Source organism: Marmota monax, unplaced genomic scaffold (assembly GCF_021218885.2).
Source record: "Marmota monax isolate L192 unplaced genomic scaffold, Marmota_monax_Labrador192_F-V1.1 WCK01_AAM20220418_F8-fsc00012, whole genome shotgun sequence".
Lineage (NCBI taxonomy): Eukaryota > Metazoa > Chordata > Mammalia > Rodentia > Sciuridae > Marmota > Marmota monax.
In genome coordinates, this window is record NW_026695227.1 from 14,585,452 (window position 1) to 14,603,905 (window position 18,454).

Consider the following 18,454-nt stretch of genomic DNA (forward strand, 5'->3'; position numbering starts at 1 on the left):
ATGTTTTGGTTTGTAGAACATTTGCCTGTTGCAAGGTCAGGCTTCCTTCTTTTTTTTTTCTTTTTTGATTCTTTCCTCTATCTAGAGTAAAAGCCATCCAGTGAAAAGATACACAAATGTTTTTATGAACACTGAAAAATTTTTCCTCCCAAAGTTAAACTAAAGGTATTGTTTTTCCGTACCTGCCATGTCAGGAATGATATATATTTCCAAAACACACACACACACACACACACACACACACACATATATATATATATATATATATATATATATATATTTTTTTTTTTTTTTTTTTTTTTTTTTTTTTTTAGAGATTCTGTGTAAGACTTGGTGGAGCCAGACTCATCGTGATAACATCCTGCAAGTGTCTTCTATGGACTTGACCTGTAGGAACCATCTTTTCTTGAGTTATATTTTCCCATTGTAACAGTGATGGGGGTGTAGACCACCTACATCTTAAATGTGTTTTTGTGCCTTTTGGAAAAACCTGCTGATGTTGAAACTGTTAAACCCTGCATTCTTCTTTTTCATGGGGATCAGTCAGTCCCAGAACAAGTTAGGGGAACTGAAATTCTGATGAACTGCTATTTCTTGCCTTCACCCATCCCTGGGTTAGGTAGAATGCCTGTGAAGTGTTGTTGGCCCCTGGAATAGTCATCATCAGGAAAGCATTCTTTAGTGCTTAGGTCACTGATGACATTCTGCATCACAGTGGAGTATTTCCTGTGATTTTGATTTTCTTATAGTCATCAGGGGTGTTTCTGCTTTCTCATTGCCCCATTGCAAAAACTTAGCATGCTTCATTCTCACTCTTTGGTTCTGCTAAATAGAAATTGTCCTCCTTTATTATTCACTGTGTGCTGGGCGTTTGCAGTGCTTTGCATGGTGCAATTCATTGAATCTGCGCCAACTCTTTGGAAGGTTTGTCGTTATTCCATGTTTCTGATGAGGAGACTGAGGCCTAAGATGGAGGTTGCAGAGCCTGGGCTGGAACCCAGGCCTGGCCTCCAGAGCGATTCACCTCTTTGCCTCCTGCTCGATGGTGTTCCTTCACCCACCCCCCACCCAGGGAGGCATTTGAATGGGTGCCATTTCTTTGAAGTGCTGATGTCTGAAACTGCATTGATCCTCTCTGGATCCTCCACTGGCCTCCAGTGGCACTGAGAGAATTTCAGCTCTGTCACTTAATAACTGTATGATGTTTGGTGGGTGTATTAGTGAGGGTTCAACCAGAGGAGCAGAACTAGTAGGAGACATATTGAGATATTATTGGAAGGAATTGGCTTATGCAGGTGTGGGGCCAGCTAGGCAGACTGGAATCCACAGGGTGGCTGTCAGCAAGACAGGCTGGAACTCTGCTGCAACTGCTGTCCACAGAAGTTCTTCAGCCCCCTCATCTTGGTTTTTAAGACCTTTCGACTAATAAGATCAGGCCCATCCTGATTATCTAGGATCTTTTCCCTTATTTATGATCAACTGATTATGGATCTTAAACACATCTACAGAGTACCTTGCCAGTAGCACCTAGGTTGGCATTTGAATAACTGAGGGCGGTACCCTTGCCAAGTTGATACAGCAAAAAGACCGACTTAGCAAGTTGCTCAGTTTCTCTGCAGTGGTTGGTTTCAACTGGTATTCTTGCCTTAAATCTCTTTCATCCCATCTCTTTCTATTTTTTTTTTTCTCATGGCCATCATGAGAGGCTTAAAGTAGCTTACTACTCTCCATCTGTGAAATGTGTCTTGCTGAAATTCAAACACTATGCTTACAGCTTTCCTGGGCACATCAACGTAATACTATCACTGCCTCCAAAAAAGCTCCCACACCCTGCTTGTTAAACACCAGTGGGAGGGAGGATGGCATTCTGCTGCAGCCCTGACATTCCTGTTTTGTTCCTGTGTGATTGAGGGTGGGACATGCTTGAGCACTATTTCTCCAAAAGAGGCTATCGAATCTAAGTTGTGTTTCTTTCTCTTTTTATTTAAACTGAGACAGAACTCCCAGCTGGGCCTATTATTTCACCACTCTGATTCTCAGATGTAAGATGAATAGATTGGATGAGATGATTTCTCTGGCTCCTTTTCCCTCCAGTCAATCTGTTACTACATATTAAGAAAACTAGTTATCTTTTTAGAATTTTCTCCAAATCTTTTGTAATAATTTTATTTATTTATTTATTTATTTATTGGTATCTGGGATTGAGCCCAGGGGTGCTTTACCACTGAGCTACATCCCCCAGTCCTTTTTCTTTTTTCTTTTGAGATACAGCCTCACTAGGTTGCTGAGGGTCTCACTAAATTGCTAAGGCTGCCCTCAAACTTGCAATCCTTCTGCCTCCGCCTCCCGAGTTGGTGGGATTACAGACATGTGTCACTGTGCCTGTCCAATAAATTTTATCATTAACGCATAACTAGGTTTTTTTTCCATATCAACCCAAATATTTGAAAGACAATACTTCATTATAGTTAAATGAAGTAATAAAAATTTATCTAGGAAAATTCTCCTCTTTCCTATTCCATTAGATGAGAAACAGTGTGTGAGCAAATGAATGAACTTGGGGACTATTGTAGTCTATTGTACTTGATGACTTTTTTTTTTTTTTTTTTGGCCTTTTTCTTAACTGATTATCTAAATCCAATACATATTAAACTATTTGGCATATTTCTGATTTCCCTGGCTCATAAACTTTTATTTGTCTTCCTGCTTATTCCTACTTTATCTCATCTCCTGAATGTGGTAATGAACTTTTGTTTTCAAAGTTTTTCTTTTTTACCATGATTCTGGCTTCTCCTTTGGTTACATGGCTGTTAGCCACGGGTGCTACAGAAGGTATTCTGTTCCCATGGTCTTTTCACATGGTATCATGTTTTTGAAGATAAATTTTAAGACACTTTAAGAACAAAGACCATAGTTTTCTAAACAAGCAAGAGATGAGTCACACCTTCAAATAACCGCTTTGGGGTTGAATGACATACAAGCAGGGGATATGGTCATGAACCTCAAAAAAGAGTGTGCATTAGGCTTGTTATTTTTTTCCCACATTATTTACACATATTATTTATGTATAAATAATGACATTTCTCAGTGATTTTGGCCTCCCCTCCGTCCCCACGCCACTGGTGGCACCCAAGCCCTTGGTTGACATGAGTGAGTAAAACATAAGGTTCACGGGAGGAGCTGTCAGCCTCAGCTCCACGAGGAGTAGTCTCTTTCTTTGGCCACTATCCTATTTTCAGCCCCTTGCACAGCCTCTGGTTTATAATAGGCACTTCATGAATATTTATTGATTGAATTATCTGCAGGACATTTTAAGATCACAGTGACAAACACTATTTGCCAGGTGGCCATCCAAATGAGGGAATAACTAGCTCTTGTTTCCCTTCCAGGTTGTGCCGCAAGCTGGCTTTTGAGTTCCTTCTCTGGTTTGGAAGCCATAAACATCATTTCTCTCTGCCCCCAGCTTCTCCCACTCTATGCAGTTGGTTAGTTTCACCTTGAACACCACGCCCTCATGAGGCGCAAGCGAGAGCATTAGCATGCACCATTCAGGAGACCTAGAGCACCTGCTGATCTTCAGTGAATGATCCAGTGTGACAGCCTAAGCAAATCCGAGTGTGACCTCAGTCATACTCTAGAATACATGTACCTTTGCACGGAGCAGACCTGGGAAAAATCCCTGGTCCTTCCTGGTTAGTGGGAGGGATGTGTCATGTAGGTAACTAGATCCTCTCTCAGTCATTTTAAGCCCAACATAATCCCCACGGTTCTCTGACACCCTGGCATTGTTCACAGTCTCACTCTCTGTTTTCCCCAACCCAAGCCAGTTCAGTTTTCCCACCTGCCAAGTGGTTGTGTGGGCCCATTCGCATCCCGTCCTCAGAGTCCTAACTCTGTCCTGTAACTTTTTTGTCTAATTCTGCATTGGGTTCTCTGTCTGTCTGTGCTGTATTTGGCATTGTGAACACATTCCCTGCTGTTCTCCTTGGCTTTTTTTGTTCCTCATGACAGCCAGCCATTTGGTTGGAAGATGTAAATGTTATGCTGGTCACTTTTGCAGATGGCATATGTCGGTGAGACTTAGGGAGAAGTTAGATAGAATATTACTCTCGAAAGGTGTTGATAGGGACATACCAAAGAGGAAAAAAAAAGAAAAATAGAACACTTAAGTATTAAAAAAAAGGGGAGGGATGAAATGGAAATGAGTGGGTTAAAAACAGCCCTGTAGGAGATGTGGGTCATGTCAAGGAAAGTTCTACTGGGGAGTCAGGAGACCTACATACGGTTCCTCTGTATGGTAAAAGTACAGATGACTTAATCAACATGGATTCTTTTTTGGAAAAAGGGTATTATTTTAGACTATCTGTAATGTGAATTCCAGTTCTAAAATTATATAAATCAATGGATCAGCAGTGTGAAGTGAAGGCCTAATATATAAAATAAAAGCTTATGTGGTCTTACGCATTAAGAAAGCGTAATACTCAGGCACGATGGATCAGTTTCTCCCCTCCCCTCTGGAGCACACAGTCCTGGCTGCTGTTTTCCAGTGGTGCCATATATCAAAGGATTTATATCCACAGTATGTCTGGAAGAGAGCAGGCTGGCTCTCATGATGTGGCCTCCTGTAAGTTATGTTTGGAAGAGCCACATGGTTTGGTTTAGGAGAAAGAAGAATGTGGGACAAGTGTGCGGGTGTCCGGCTGGTCAACACAAGTGTGAGGAATTCTGCTCCACACAGCTTCTCTCAGATGCCACCTCCATCATGGAGCCTTTTTGGAGCATCACAATCCAGGCTCCCTGTGGCTCCACTTTCCATCCTGCTGTGTGGCGGGAGGTTTTTGTATGTGTCCTACCGAGTTCTTTGAGAGCAAATGCTGTGTTGTATTCACATCTTCTCTAGCTTATAACCCATGCCTTGCACAACAGTAAGTAAGGAAACACTCGGAATTGAGCTGAAAGTTTATTCAACTTCACAGACATAGGGTTGATGGGTAGAAATTACAGAGAAATACTTTGGCCTTCCAAGAAGCAAACTTTTCAAATAACTGGACTGTCTTCAATTTACACGGATGAGGAAGTAACGCAGCACCATTCGTTCAAATGAATACATGAAGCAGGTTTTGGTGAGGATGGGGACACTTGGGGCTGTCACCATTGCAGGGAACAGCATAGGACCTCATGGGCACCCTGGGGTCGCTTTCCAAAAAGTATATATACTTACCTCATAACCCTTACTCTCCCAGATGTTAACCCAAGATAAGTGGAAACACTTATCCCCAAAGACATGCATGGATATCTGTAGCAGCCATATTTATAATAGCCAAAAATTAGTCATCAATAAATGAATTAAATGGATAAATAATAGGATATGCTCACCTGGTGGAAAATGACTTGGTAATAAAAGGAACAAGCTGCTGATACACACAACATGAAGGAATCTCAAAATCATTATACCAAGGGAACAAAGCCAGACTTGAAGGCATATGACTTTAATATTCTGTTTATGTAAAATCTAGAAAATGCAAATATTTAAGTAAACAAAGCAGGTCAGTGTTCGCCTGGGGTAGAGGGTTGAGAGAGATGGACTGCAAACAGACATGGGGAAACTTTGGGGGAAACTTTTCATTTTTTTTTTTAACTCTGTCTTAGTTTGGGCATTAAAATAGACACAAATTTAAACTTTAAACATTTTTAAAAATTTATTTATTTATGTTTTGTGATGCTGGTGATCAAACCCAGGGCTCTATGTGTGCCAGGCAAACCCTCTACCACCGAGCTAATTTTTTTTTTTAATGTAGCCATTTCTTTTATAATTTTTACCTTTGGCATTAGACTTCAAAAGTCCTTACTTAAAGATTATGTAAATATTCACTGATTTGATTTTTTTCATATGCTATTATGCTTTAGTTTCCTTATATTTAGCTTATTATTTCACTTTTTTTTTCTTAGTTAATAGGGAAAAATAGAGATCTAACATCTGAAATAGTGAAGGGATTGACCTGACACCAGCTACTGAAGAATCCACCGTTTCCTCAGTAATGCATTGAGGGTGATGTGTGAGGGGTTGTGTTAACTGAGAATACAAACAGTTCCTGCCCTCTAGGAGCTTTGCCTGGGGAGGGGGTTAGTGAAGAGGATTACAGAGAAGTGGATTGAGCTCAGTGGTGGCATTGATTACAAAGCACTGTAGTATTTAGAAGGGGCCCCAATAGGGTGGCAAGTTTTGGGGACAGTGGTCAGAGAGCTTCTAGTAGGAGATAACATCTGATCTGCCTGACAGGTAAGCCTGTGCTAACCTGATTTTGGAAGAGGGCATTTCAGGTGAGGGATAAACATGCTCAGAGAAGCAAATCCATGGGTGGGGGTGGCAGACGACTGGGGAGTCTTATGTAGCATGCTTCACTGTCACCTGGGCATGGGGTGAGGCTAGTGGACAGGCCATACTGTGTCCTTATATTTTGTGTCATAACTCATAGGAGCCACAGTTGGATTTTAAGCACTGGAATGAAATAATGAAATAATAATGATTATTGATTTGTCTCATGTTGCCTTGTTTAAAAAGGGTAGGTAAAATTTATATTTCACTATTTATATGTGGACTCTCTGCGGAAATCAGAATTATCTGGCACTACTGTTCTGATCTAATCTAACTCCAAAGCAGGCCTCCCCCTTGGTTTGACTCACACCTCCGTCATCCTTGACAACATCCTTCAGTCTGATCATTTATACGAGGTTGGAGTTGCTCCTTGGTGTCTGGATCTCATACCTGGCTATAAGCCCACTATACTCAATTCAAATAAGTGATGAATTTACTGCCTAACACATGCTCAACAAAATTTCATGGATTCAGTATCTATCTCATTTAAAATTTTTACAGATATTTTCATTTTTATCTCATGCTTTGCATATGATATGAAAGGTCTGTAAGGATCTCTGAAATTTATCATAGGTTCTATTACACAGATCAGGAAATGACTTACCAAGAGCCACACAATAAATTAGGAAGTGAGTGGATGAAAATGCTTCTGTCGAAAGATGCCTCCTTATTGCCATTCAGTCCCCTGGTCTGCCGAGGGCTGAACTATTTGTGTGGGGTGTAGAACGGTGTCTCATTGCAGCAGGGGCCTGAGCTTGAACTGGGAGTCCTGACTGGTGGATATTTTGTGAAATGCATGCCATCGGGAAGTTCTTTCTTTGGAAGAATCCTCAGGAATCTGGGCAGGTTGTCAGGGTCTACTTGGTCATTTGCCATAACCAAGCTGATGCCTTTGGCAGATGATGGGCTGTTCCCTGACACCCCAACAGACCTATAGACTCTTTTCAGAGTGCTGAACACAGCATCCACTGCTGCTGTCAATCCATGACACCAATTGCCATCGGTGCCGCGCGACTGCTGTGTTCCAGAGTCCGGGGGGTTACCCTTCCTTTACGAACGGAATCTTTAGTAGGCGGGGAAGATTTTTCCTTAAGTCCTTCAAACATTTTGCCATACTGATCCCTCTGTCATACACAGGTCAGGACAAAGTCAGTCCAAGCCCTTGTTATTTCATGAGTAACTCTCTGTCCCTTCTGCTCAGAAAAACATGAAGCTGTTCCGTGGGAGTGGCACACAGCATGCTCATATCTTTAGCAACACAAAGTTCATGGCATCAGCAATCCGTATTTGTTCCTTGGGTTTAAAAAAACAACAGAAGGACTGCATACCTAGCTTCTTGAATAGTGGTATAAATTTGTCCATTCAATGACATGTCCAAGATTGTGAATAACACCAAAATTTTTTAATTGATATATTCATTTTTTCTGGATTAAAAAAGTAATATGTGTTAGTTATAGAAAAAATTGGTAAATTAAGAAAAAAATTAAGTGTATTAACCAGGTCTTTTCTTTTCCATACTGCTGTTTTGACATCTGGGCCTTGCTGACCTTGAAGGGACAGCCCCTTCCAGGGTGAGCCAGTTCCTAGAGATTGTAAACAACTTGTCCTTGAGAGCACTTTTCAAATAAAAAGCAACCAATCCAGAGCCCACAACCCAACTCAGCTCACAATTTGGGCAACTGTCCATCTGCCCTAAATCACCCCAGGGCCAGACAACTAGACACAGATCCTCTGCCCCAGAACTTGCTGAAAGTATTCGGACCAACCAGTCCTGAACTTGTGCCACACCCATCCCTGCAGAAGCCACAGTTAAGGCTGTCGCCCACAGTTCTCCCTGTCCCTCTGCCCAACCCCAGTGCTTTCCTTTGTGGTCCCCTTGGTGGCTAAGCATGCCTCCTTCTTTCGGGAACTGTAACAACCTACCTTTTCAGTGCCAGTTATATCCCGATCTGTTGGCCCTACAGTGCAGCTGTTCCCCTTATCCAGGGGGAACTTCATCCAGGACTTCTGGTATATGCCCGAAACCATGGGTAACGCTGAACCCTATGCATGCTGTTTCTTTTCTCATCTATACATATCTATGGTAAAGTTTAACATATAAATCAGGCATTGTAAGAGATTAACAATGATAATAAAACAGAACATTTTTGACAATATAGTGTAATAAAAGTTTTTTATGAATGTGGCCTCTCTCTTGAAAGAGTCAAGGCAAATATTAATATTTTTTAAAAAATTTTTAACTATAGATGGACACAACACCTTCATTTTATTTATTCGTTTTTATGTAGAGATGAGGATCGAACCTAGTGCCTCACACATGTGAGATGAGCACTCTACCCCTGAGCCACAACCCTAACCTCAAATATTAATATTTTGGGACCTTAGCTGACCATGGGTAACTGAAACTACAGAAAGAAAGCCACGTATGAGGGGGGTCTGCTGTACCTCATATTTTCCATTGATGCACTTTATGAGCAAGGAACATACATTTTGTATAACACTTACAATTTCATAAGTGGTTTGAAACATTTGGAGGCTCCATAGTCATCCATCACAGGATTGTATCCTAATTTTTTAACGGTTCCTTTGTTTTCAGGTTTAATTTGAAATATTTTCATGAATTTCTATGTAGAAAAGTCTTTATGTACATCTTTAAATTTTAGGATAAATTTAAAGAAATAGCATTTCTGGGTTAAAAGACAGCATGTCCTGTCCCTGGGTAACAGCTTTCCATATTGCATTCTGGAAAAGTTATTCCAGTTTCCACTCCTACCAAAGGTGTATGAAATTGTGAGGGTGCCACTCCTCTCAGCCCCTCCCTCCCTGAGGCACCTTTGCCAGTACAACAAATTATCAGTATTAATCAATTTGATCTCTGCTTTTTGAATCTAGTGGTTCTCAGGTTGTTGTGAGCAGCCCAGATTTGAGGAAATTGACGACCACGTGCTGTGGAAGCCAGTCACTCTGTTGCAGGATTCAGAACCAGGAAGTGACGTTGGCATTTACTGAGCCCGTTGCCATTCCCCACTGCCATTTGGTTGTCTTCATTTAGCTTTTCTGTTTATTGCATCCTTCTTCCATTCTTGTTTTCATCATCTGGGGACCTCCAGGATGCTGCTGCCTCATATTTGCGGAGTCATTTCCCTTTCTTCCCCACCCCGGTGTCACCCTGGGCAGCTCTGGTCTGCCTTCTCTTTTCCAACACTCTCCATCCTCACCTCAAGGCAGACAGCCCTCTCTCATAGACCCTCGAGTCAGGTGGAAATGCTTCACCTCTGAATCCCCAATCTGAACTTCTCCCTACTGACCATGGCTTCGTGTGACTCTCCCACTCACATCTAATCTGTTTCCACCCATCTTGTCACTGGGCATGCTGTCCACCTGCCAGCTCTCCTGCCAGCTCCTCTGTGTCTCTCACTCTCTTGCCCTGGTCTGTACTCTAAGATGCCCCATTTTACTGTGATGTTATAGACATCACTTATTCCTTTGTCCTCTTGAACTTCCACATGCTTTCCTGGGCAGTGGACTGGACTTGGGTAAGCAAAAGCATATGTTTTCTGTGCTTTGGTTCTTCAGCCATTGGAGACCATGAGCAAAGTCATACTCCAGCAAAGCTCTGTGTCCCTGGAATTGAGGATTGTATGGTTCTCCCTTTATTATTTGGAACTCACAGAAATCAACAGTTTTAAAATAAAAAGTGAGAGAGAAAATAAACCTAAATACATTTTAGTTTGTAAAGTCTGAGATAGTTATATGTTGTCTCAGAGACTTCCACCTTTCTCACATCTGAACCTTCCTCTCATAAAACAATTTAATTAATGAACCATCCTGAGGACTTCCCGTTTAGACATCTTGCTCCTTTTGAGGCTAAAGTCAAGAGAATCAAATTTCCTCCCTATAGTCTAGGTGGGAGAGGGAGATCTTTCTCTGACCTTTCAGTATCACATCTGAGATGTGCCTGGGAACCTGACATCTGGAAGGGTTTTGGGCCTTCCCTGTCCAGGAGTAGCAGCAAAGCCATGTTTTCCCAACCAAGCTGGAGAAGGTTCAGAGTACAGCTCTGAGTTTGATCCTTATTACAGAAATAAGCAAGAATCCAGGGGAGGGGCCAGTCCCTCCAGGTGGGCAAAGGAGGAGTACCTTAAGATGAAAGCTGTGGCTTTTGTTAGGAAGACTAATTCCTGAACTGATCTGCAGATATTCCCCCTGCCTTGGTGAGGGTTGACCCAGAAATGAATGGGGCTGACATGCAGTCCTGGGTGACTACATGTCACCTGGGTGACTACACATTAACTCCTGCTACCTGGAAATAATGATCAGACTCTTCACATAACATCCATGGCCCCCCATGAACAAGTGCAATTTACTTTTCTGGCTATATTTCCTTGTACATTTTACACTATGTTCAGTGATGGTGATCTTTGTGCTATTCTTCAATAAACCATATAAATTTTTTTTTCTTAAGACATGCTACTTGCAAAATTTTGGAAGAATATGGAAAAGTAGGAAAGAGAAAAATCCTTTGGCCACCCAGATGAAGTGCCTAGAAAGATTTCTGTGTGCGTGTAGAAGTGTGTGAATACATGTGGCTTCCCCCTGCACATTCATTATCTTTGTTTCTTATTTTTCCTTTGTGTGTCTTTCATTTTGCTTTGTCACTAAGCATTTTCTGTATTTATGAAACTCACCATAAATGTCATTTTAAATCATGGCATACATAGGATTTTACTGAATACATTTGCTGCCTCCTCTCCCTAGTGTTCTCTAAGCCTAACATACCTATCCAAAAATTGCTTTTAAATGTTATTCCCACCCACCAAACAAAATCGAGTGCCTTTCTCTCTGCATTCCTGCAACATAAGCTTGTATCTTTATCTAGATCTGAGTTCATTCTGTGTTTGGTGTATATGTCTGTGCACCTACACAACACATGTGTGTACAGCATTAGAAACTTCTTGAGGGTAAGTGTGCAATATTAACCTTTTAAGATATATTGGGCTACCTACATTAGATACATTAGAGAGTCTCTCTCTCTCTCTCAATCTCTCTCTCTCTCCCTCTCCCTCTCCCTCTCCCTCTCCCTCTCCCTCTCCTTCTTTCCTCCCTCTTTTGGAAGGGATACTAGGGATTGAACTCAGGGACACTGCTGAGCCACATCCCCAGCCCTTTTTTGATTTTATTTAGAGACAAGGTCTCACTGAGTTGCTTAGCAGCTTGCTTTTTGCTGAGGCTGGCTTTGAACTCATGATCTTCTTGCCTCAGCCTCCCAAGCTGCTAGGATTACAGGTGTATGCCACCATGCCCAGCTGGAGTATTTATCTCTCAATAAATACTGTGAAATAATATTTTAAATCTCTGCTAAGCAAAAGTATCTTTTATAACTCATACTTAGTATTAGGTATTGATGACATTTTTCTTGAACGATGCCAATTAGCACTTTATTTCTATCAGGCATATTATTGAGCATCTTAAAACAGTGTGTCAGTGGTGAGGAACAGCATTTTTAGCACATTAATACAAGCCCACGGAGCAGTTACTACTTGTCATTCTAGAAAGCGCCAGACTTCCAGATCCCTTTCCCTAGCAGATGATAAATATCATTTTTCTTCTATGGAAAGAAAATGGTAAAAGCGAAGTCATGGTAGGAAGTGGGCCTGCTTGTTTGTGAAGTAGGTACAGTAGGGACTTCCGTGTTCCTTACTGTGGACTTGAGCAGCTGTGGCCTCAGCAGCCCAGGAAACCAAGTGAAACTGGAAGTTCTGGTCTCACATCTTTCAGATCCTCTTTGGATGCCAGGGATAATGAAGTGAGTGTAACTCATTCTTTTACCGAACTCCAAACACTCACTACGTGTCAGGCAGGTACTGTGCTGAGATTGGGAACAAAAAGATGACATGGTTCTCAAACCCTTCCCAGGGTTGGAGGTCATAACCTTATCAAAGAGCTCATTAATCTTTCCTCTGCTGTCTCTGTTGATTCCATGAGCTGAGCACCATTTGGAATTTTGATGAGCAGGATCTTAACAAAGCAATTAAAAGTACAAGAAGCAATGGAGTTTAAAAGTGGAGGATTTTGCTCTGTGGAGAACACAGTATTACTTCTGTGATGTTCTTGATGAACATGCAGAATCTCAATTTAATTGTGAGGGATTATCAGGCAAACTTAAACTAGAGGACATTCTGCAAAGTAACTGCCCACTACCTTTCAAAATTTTGAAAAAGTCAAAGGAAGACTGAAGATTTGTTACAGATAAAAGGACATTGAGGACAGAAGACAGACACTTTAAGTGCATAGTGTGATCCTGGATTAGATCCTGGATCAGAAAAAAGACATTAGTAGGGCAAACAGCAAAATTTGAAGAAGGTCTATAAATTAGATAATAGTACTATATCAGTGCTAATTTCCTGGTGTTGATCATTATACTGGGTTTAGTGAGACATTACCATTTGGGGAATCTGATTGCAGGGTAGATATACGGGGATTCTTTGCACTTTTTTTGCTAGCCTGAAATTCTTTCAAAATAAAAAGCAAAGACATTTTGCTCAGTGCATTTTCCTGACCAACACCTTAGGCACTTACAGTGGCTTACCAGTAAGTCAACTTGTTTTTGCTGGGCTACTACTGAAGTAGTTAGCATCACTAAGCCTTTGGATTTCAAATACATTTTCTTATCTGACTCCGAAAACAAGCAATTGGCAGGAAATTGCCTCCATCTTAAAGAAACAGGTTTGAATATGTTAAGTGGCTTATCCAAAATAGCCAGTACTAAAAGGATAGTTGGTTGAACAGACTGAAAAGATGTTCTGGGCATGGACTCATAGAAGTTAAGAAGAGAAAACCACTTTCATTTTTTAAGGAAATCATTTAGATGATTACACAGAACAAATCATTTAAATAAAAAATTATGTACAAGATAATGATAATTTATATCAATTTTAATGTGTAGAAGTCCTACTGGCAATGAAAGTAGGTAATGGGAAAAAGTTTTTAAGGTTATGAAAAACGTATTTCTCCTATCCTGCTATGGCGCCTGTTTGAAGTGTGTGTGCAAGTGTGTATATTTATTCTCCTTTGAGCACAATATCATGCTGAACTTGATCCCCTAGGTAACCTGGAACCTAAACCCAGTGGCTGCTTGGTGTCCCCTGATTCTGACTCCCTACTGCTCATTTATTTCCCACCGATTGTTTTCATACTTGAGTTGATGCTAAATGGCAGCCTTTAAAATACTGTGGGTGGGTGGGCCTGGTGGCACATGCCTATAATCCCAGCGGTTTGGGAGGCTGAGGCAGGAGGAGTGAGAGTTCAAAGCCAGCCCCAGCAATTTAGCAAGACCTCAAGCAACTCAGCAAGACCCTGTATCTAGATAAAATATTTTTAAAAGGATGGGGGGATATGGATCAGTGGTTAAGAGCCCCTGGGTTCAATCCCTGGTACAAACAAACAAACAAACAAACAAACATGAGAGTACTTACTATCACCAGAACACATAGAATGAAGTGAAATTTAATGCTAATCTCAGGTTAAATTCACAGACTTCCTCTGTAAAAGACAGTCACAGTGTCTTTGTTCAACCTCAATTCTGGATTATTTTGTCGGATGTTAAATAACACATATTACATTCATCACTGAGAAGTGACTCAAGTCAGCCAGGAAAAAACAATATCAAAATATTAAATCATACACCCCCCAAATGAGTTATATAAAAGCAGGGCTGAATTTCAAATCTGAACACATGGTGTCATCTTTTTATAAAGGTATGTGGAGGCTGAAAGTCAAGTAAACTAGAAGGTTAAAAATGAAATCTTGATGTTTCTTACTGAAAAATCAGCTTCCACTCCATGAAGGTTGAATTGCTTCCAAAGAACACATCCTTTAATCCAGAACTAATTAGTGCCACTAGCCCAAGTTTCCCTTTTGTTTACAGAGAACCCTCTGCTCTGAATACACTTCTGACTGCAGACCTGATAGAATGGCCAGTGGTGGGGCATTACCCCCTCCCTAGTAAGGGACATGAAAATAAAGACCCTCGGAGCTTCTGATCTTGATTTTATGAAAAGATTATTGTGCTTGCCTAAAGATAATCCATTTCTTACTTTAAAGGTTAATGAAGGAAGTGGAATAGAAATATGTGAAGATCATGCCTCCCAGAGCGAGAGGCAAAAAAAAAAAAAAGTTGAAATGAGAAAAATATCTTCATTTATTTCTGTCTCTGACCTTATGTGAAGGAAAGAAGTGTGCTTGCTGGCGTGTGCATTGGAGGCATGGAGCGGGGTGGTGGGGCGCCTGGGATTATATATAACATGGCAAACTGTGAAAAGTTAGCTTACTATTCCTTTTGATTTACTGAGGTATTTTTAGAATTTTTTTTTGTTATATATGAACACAATACCTTTATTTTATTTATTTTTATGTGATGCTGAGGATCGAACCCATTGCCTCATGCATGCGAGGCAAGTACTCTACCATGGAGCCACACCCCAGCCCATTGATTTACTATTTGATGTAGGAAGTTCCCTTGATTTTTCCATGGAAATAGATGGTGTTCTAATATTTAGACTTAATTAGAATGGAGTCTAGGAGTTGAAACCATGATTAATCTCAGTGGTCCTGAGTTGACCCCCCCCCCCCAAGTGGCAAGCATCATTGGTAAAATGTTTCTCCCTGGATCTGCCATACTTACAGAGGATGGTAAAAACTTCATGTGTAGGTTAAAGAATAAAAAAAAAAAAAGTCACCTGTGAAAGGAGTAGAATGTGAGTTCTTTGGAAGTACAGCATGTCCTTTGCTGACAGCACCTCCCTCTGCTCACCCAGAGAACTGCTGTTCCCACTCAGGTAAACCATGCCCCTGCTTCTCAGTATAGGGTAGCAATTTACACAAGAACCTTTTAAAAACATTGATTCATTTTACTTGTTTTGGACTTTATGTAAAAATTTTTAAAGGTGCTATGTGTTTGGGACTGTGAAATTTTTACTCAGCATTGTGTTTTTTGCAGTTCAGTCTCTGGTTAATGAGTATGACTGTACTTCATTTTTACTGCTGTTAGCACTCTATTCAGTGAATAGACAATTTTTCCATTCTGTTAGTGGAAATTTAAATATTTTCCAGTTTTCTTGGGTTGTCTTTTTTTTTTTTTTAAACTATGTTATGGCTAACCATTTGTTGTTCATGTCTCCTAGAAAACATTAGGAGTCCTTCTGGGCATGATAACACATACCTATAATCCTAGTGATTTAGGAGGCTGAGGCAGAAAGATCAAAAGTTCAAGGCCAACCTCAGCAATTTAGCAAGGTCCTATGCAACTTAGCAAGACCTTGTCTCAAAATAAAATATAAAAAGAGATGGGATATGGCTTAGTGGTTAAGCGCCCCTGGGCTCAATGTCTACCCCCCACAAAAAAAAAAATTCATTAAGAGTCTTCCCATATACCTGAGATTGGAACACTCACTCTATGCACATGTTCAGATCTATCAGTTAATGCAAAGAAATGGTTTCCAGAGTAGTTGTAACAGATGACATGCCCACCAGCAGAGCAGAGTGCTCTATTGCTCTGCATCCTCGGCAACTTTGTTATCATCAGATTTCTGCATTGTAGCCATCATGTGTTAGTGTATTGGTGTCATTTACTTTGGATCTTCCTTATTACTATTGAGATTGAGTAGCTATTCATTAATTTCCATAAACTTGGCATGTCTTTCTGTTTATTTGGATAGATTTTTGTACTTTGGGTTTTTAGTACTGGGGGTTGAACTCGGGCACTTTACCACTGAGCTACATCCTCAGCCCTTTTTATTTTTTATTTTGAGAAAGAGTTTTGCTAAGTTGCTAAGGCTGACTTCAAACGTGGATCCTTTTGCCTTAGCCTCCGGAGTAGCTGGGATTATGGGCAGGTGCCAGCATGCCTGACTCACTTATTTGGATTTTTAAAAATTATTATTTTGTGTTTTTGTGGTGCTGGGGATCAAACCCAGGGCTATTATGCATGCCAGGCAAGTAGCTCTACTGCTGAGCTATATCCTCAGGCCTCTCTGCAAAAAGGGTCTCACTGAGTTGCTTAGCTCCTTGCTTTTGCTCAGGCTGCCTTTGAACTTGTGATACTCCTGTCTCAGCTTCAGGAGCTGATGGGATTACAGGCATGCACTAGACTAAAATCTGCATTCTTATATGTTTATTTTGTTTCATTATTCCTGGTCTTAATTATTATGATCACTTTTCTTCTAATTCTATGAATTTATTTCACAGCTCTTTTTCTAATTTCTTAAAATAGTAGCTCATGAAATTTCAATCTTTCTTCTTTTTAAAACACTTAGGGTTAAAACTTTCCTATAATACTTTTGCATTTCCACACATTTTAATGTATAATAATTTAAAATTATTTAGTTCCAAATATTTTGTAACTTTATGCCTATAATCCCAGTGGCTCAATCCCCGGTACCCCAAAAGATAAATAAAGAAAGAAAAAATAGGGCTGGGGTTATGGCACTCACCTAGCACATGCAAGGCATTAGGTTTGATCCTCAGCACCACATAAAGATAAATTAATAAAATAAAGGTATTATGTCTAACTACAAATTTAAAGAAAAATTTAAAAAAGAAAAGAAAAAATAAATTCTTGTCCTGTGAGTTTTGTATATTTCTAATTTTCCAAAAACATAGGGATTTTCTGGTTATCTTTGCGTTACTGGTTTCTAGTGTTATTACATGGTAGTCAGAAAACATTTTATGTATGATAGCAATTATTTGAAATTCTTGAGACTTGAGCATTTTGGTCCCATATACTTCCAATTTTTATAATGCCCCCAGGGTGTCCTAAAACAAGCAACACTAGATTTTGAAGCTCCGAGGTTCATGTGTTTATTATATCATTCTTGTCCATCGTGTGGTTCACACCTTCTAAATCCTTTTTTTTTTTAAATGCTTAGTTTATCAGCTATTTTTAGAGATGTGTTCAGAATCTCACAATTTTGGGGGGCTGAGGTGTGGCTCAGCGGTAGAGCACTCGCCTAGCACGTGCGAGGAGCTGGGTTCGATCCTCAGCACCACCTAAAAATAAAAAGGATTATGTCCAACTACAACTAAAAAAATTTTTTTTAAAAAGAACCGCACAATTTTTGAGATTCACTATATTTTCCCATAAATATACTTTTTAGTCTATTTTGTTAGGTACAAATGAGTTTAAACTTATTATATCCATTTTAATATAAAAAATAGAATCTTTAAGGAGGCCCATGTTTGGTCTACTAGTTATTTCTGGAGTAATTAATTCTGATTTTTAGATTTTGCAAAATATTGAATAAGGCACACTGGAAACAAAAAATGATTTTACTATCATATTTGGCAATTCAGGGTTGAAAAATACATCACTTGACCTTATTAACTCATTTCTGATATACTAGCCAAAGAAATAACCAGAAGTAGGTAAAAAGCTTTATGTACCAAAATATATATTATCTGTGGTAAAATAAATAAGTGAAAGCAAACAGATTCTAACAATAGGAGAGTGGTTAAGTAACTATGAGCTGGCACATGATGATATATGTAGACATTAAAATCATTTATCATGAATTTGTAATAACACTGGAAAGTTATGTTACAATAATATGTAAATAACAAGCCTGTACTTTGATCTCAGTTACTTTAATGACAACTATAGAAAAAATTCTAAAAGGAAATATCTCAAGCATTGGTTGGTACCCCATGAATATGTATAATTTTTATTTTTATGTATCAGTTAAAAATAAAGAAAAATAGTAACATTAATTGGTAAAATTTGGGTTTCCTCTTTCTTTTTACTTTTTTTTTGTGTTTTTTGTATTTTCTACAATACTCAAATTTCCTTTACAATTAGATAGGGAAAAGTAAACTTAAAAATATGGATGAATAAATGTTTCCAACTAATGTTTGAATGTGCCTATTGAGTCTTTCTTATGCTATACTTAGCTGACAGTTTTGAAACATCAAGACAGAAAAGTTATTTAAATTGTGAGATACAGTGATATATAAAAGTGCAAATCAGTGTTTAAAATATGCTTCTTGGGGCTGAGGTTGTGTCTCAAGGGTACAGCGCTTGCCTAG

The 18,454-nt window shown here is 39.7% G+C and overlaps 1 protein-coding gene across 3 annotated transcripts in view; it reads left to right on the forward strand.

Annotated features, from left to right (window-relative positions):
* Window positions 1-18,454, forward strand: part of Bmal2 (basic helix-loop-helix ARNT like 2) — a 76,148-nt gene that overhangs the window by 7,329 nt on the left and 50,365 nt on the right. The gene's annotated exons all lie outside the window — the stretch shown is intronic.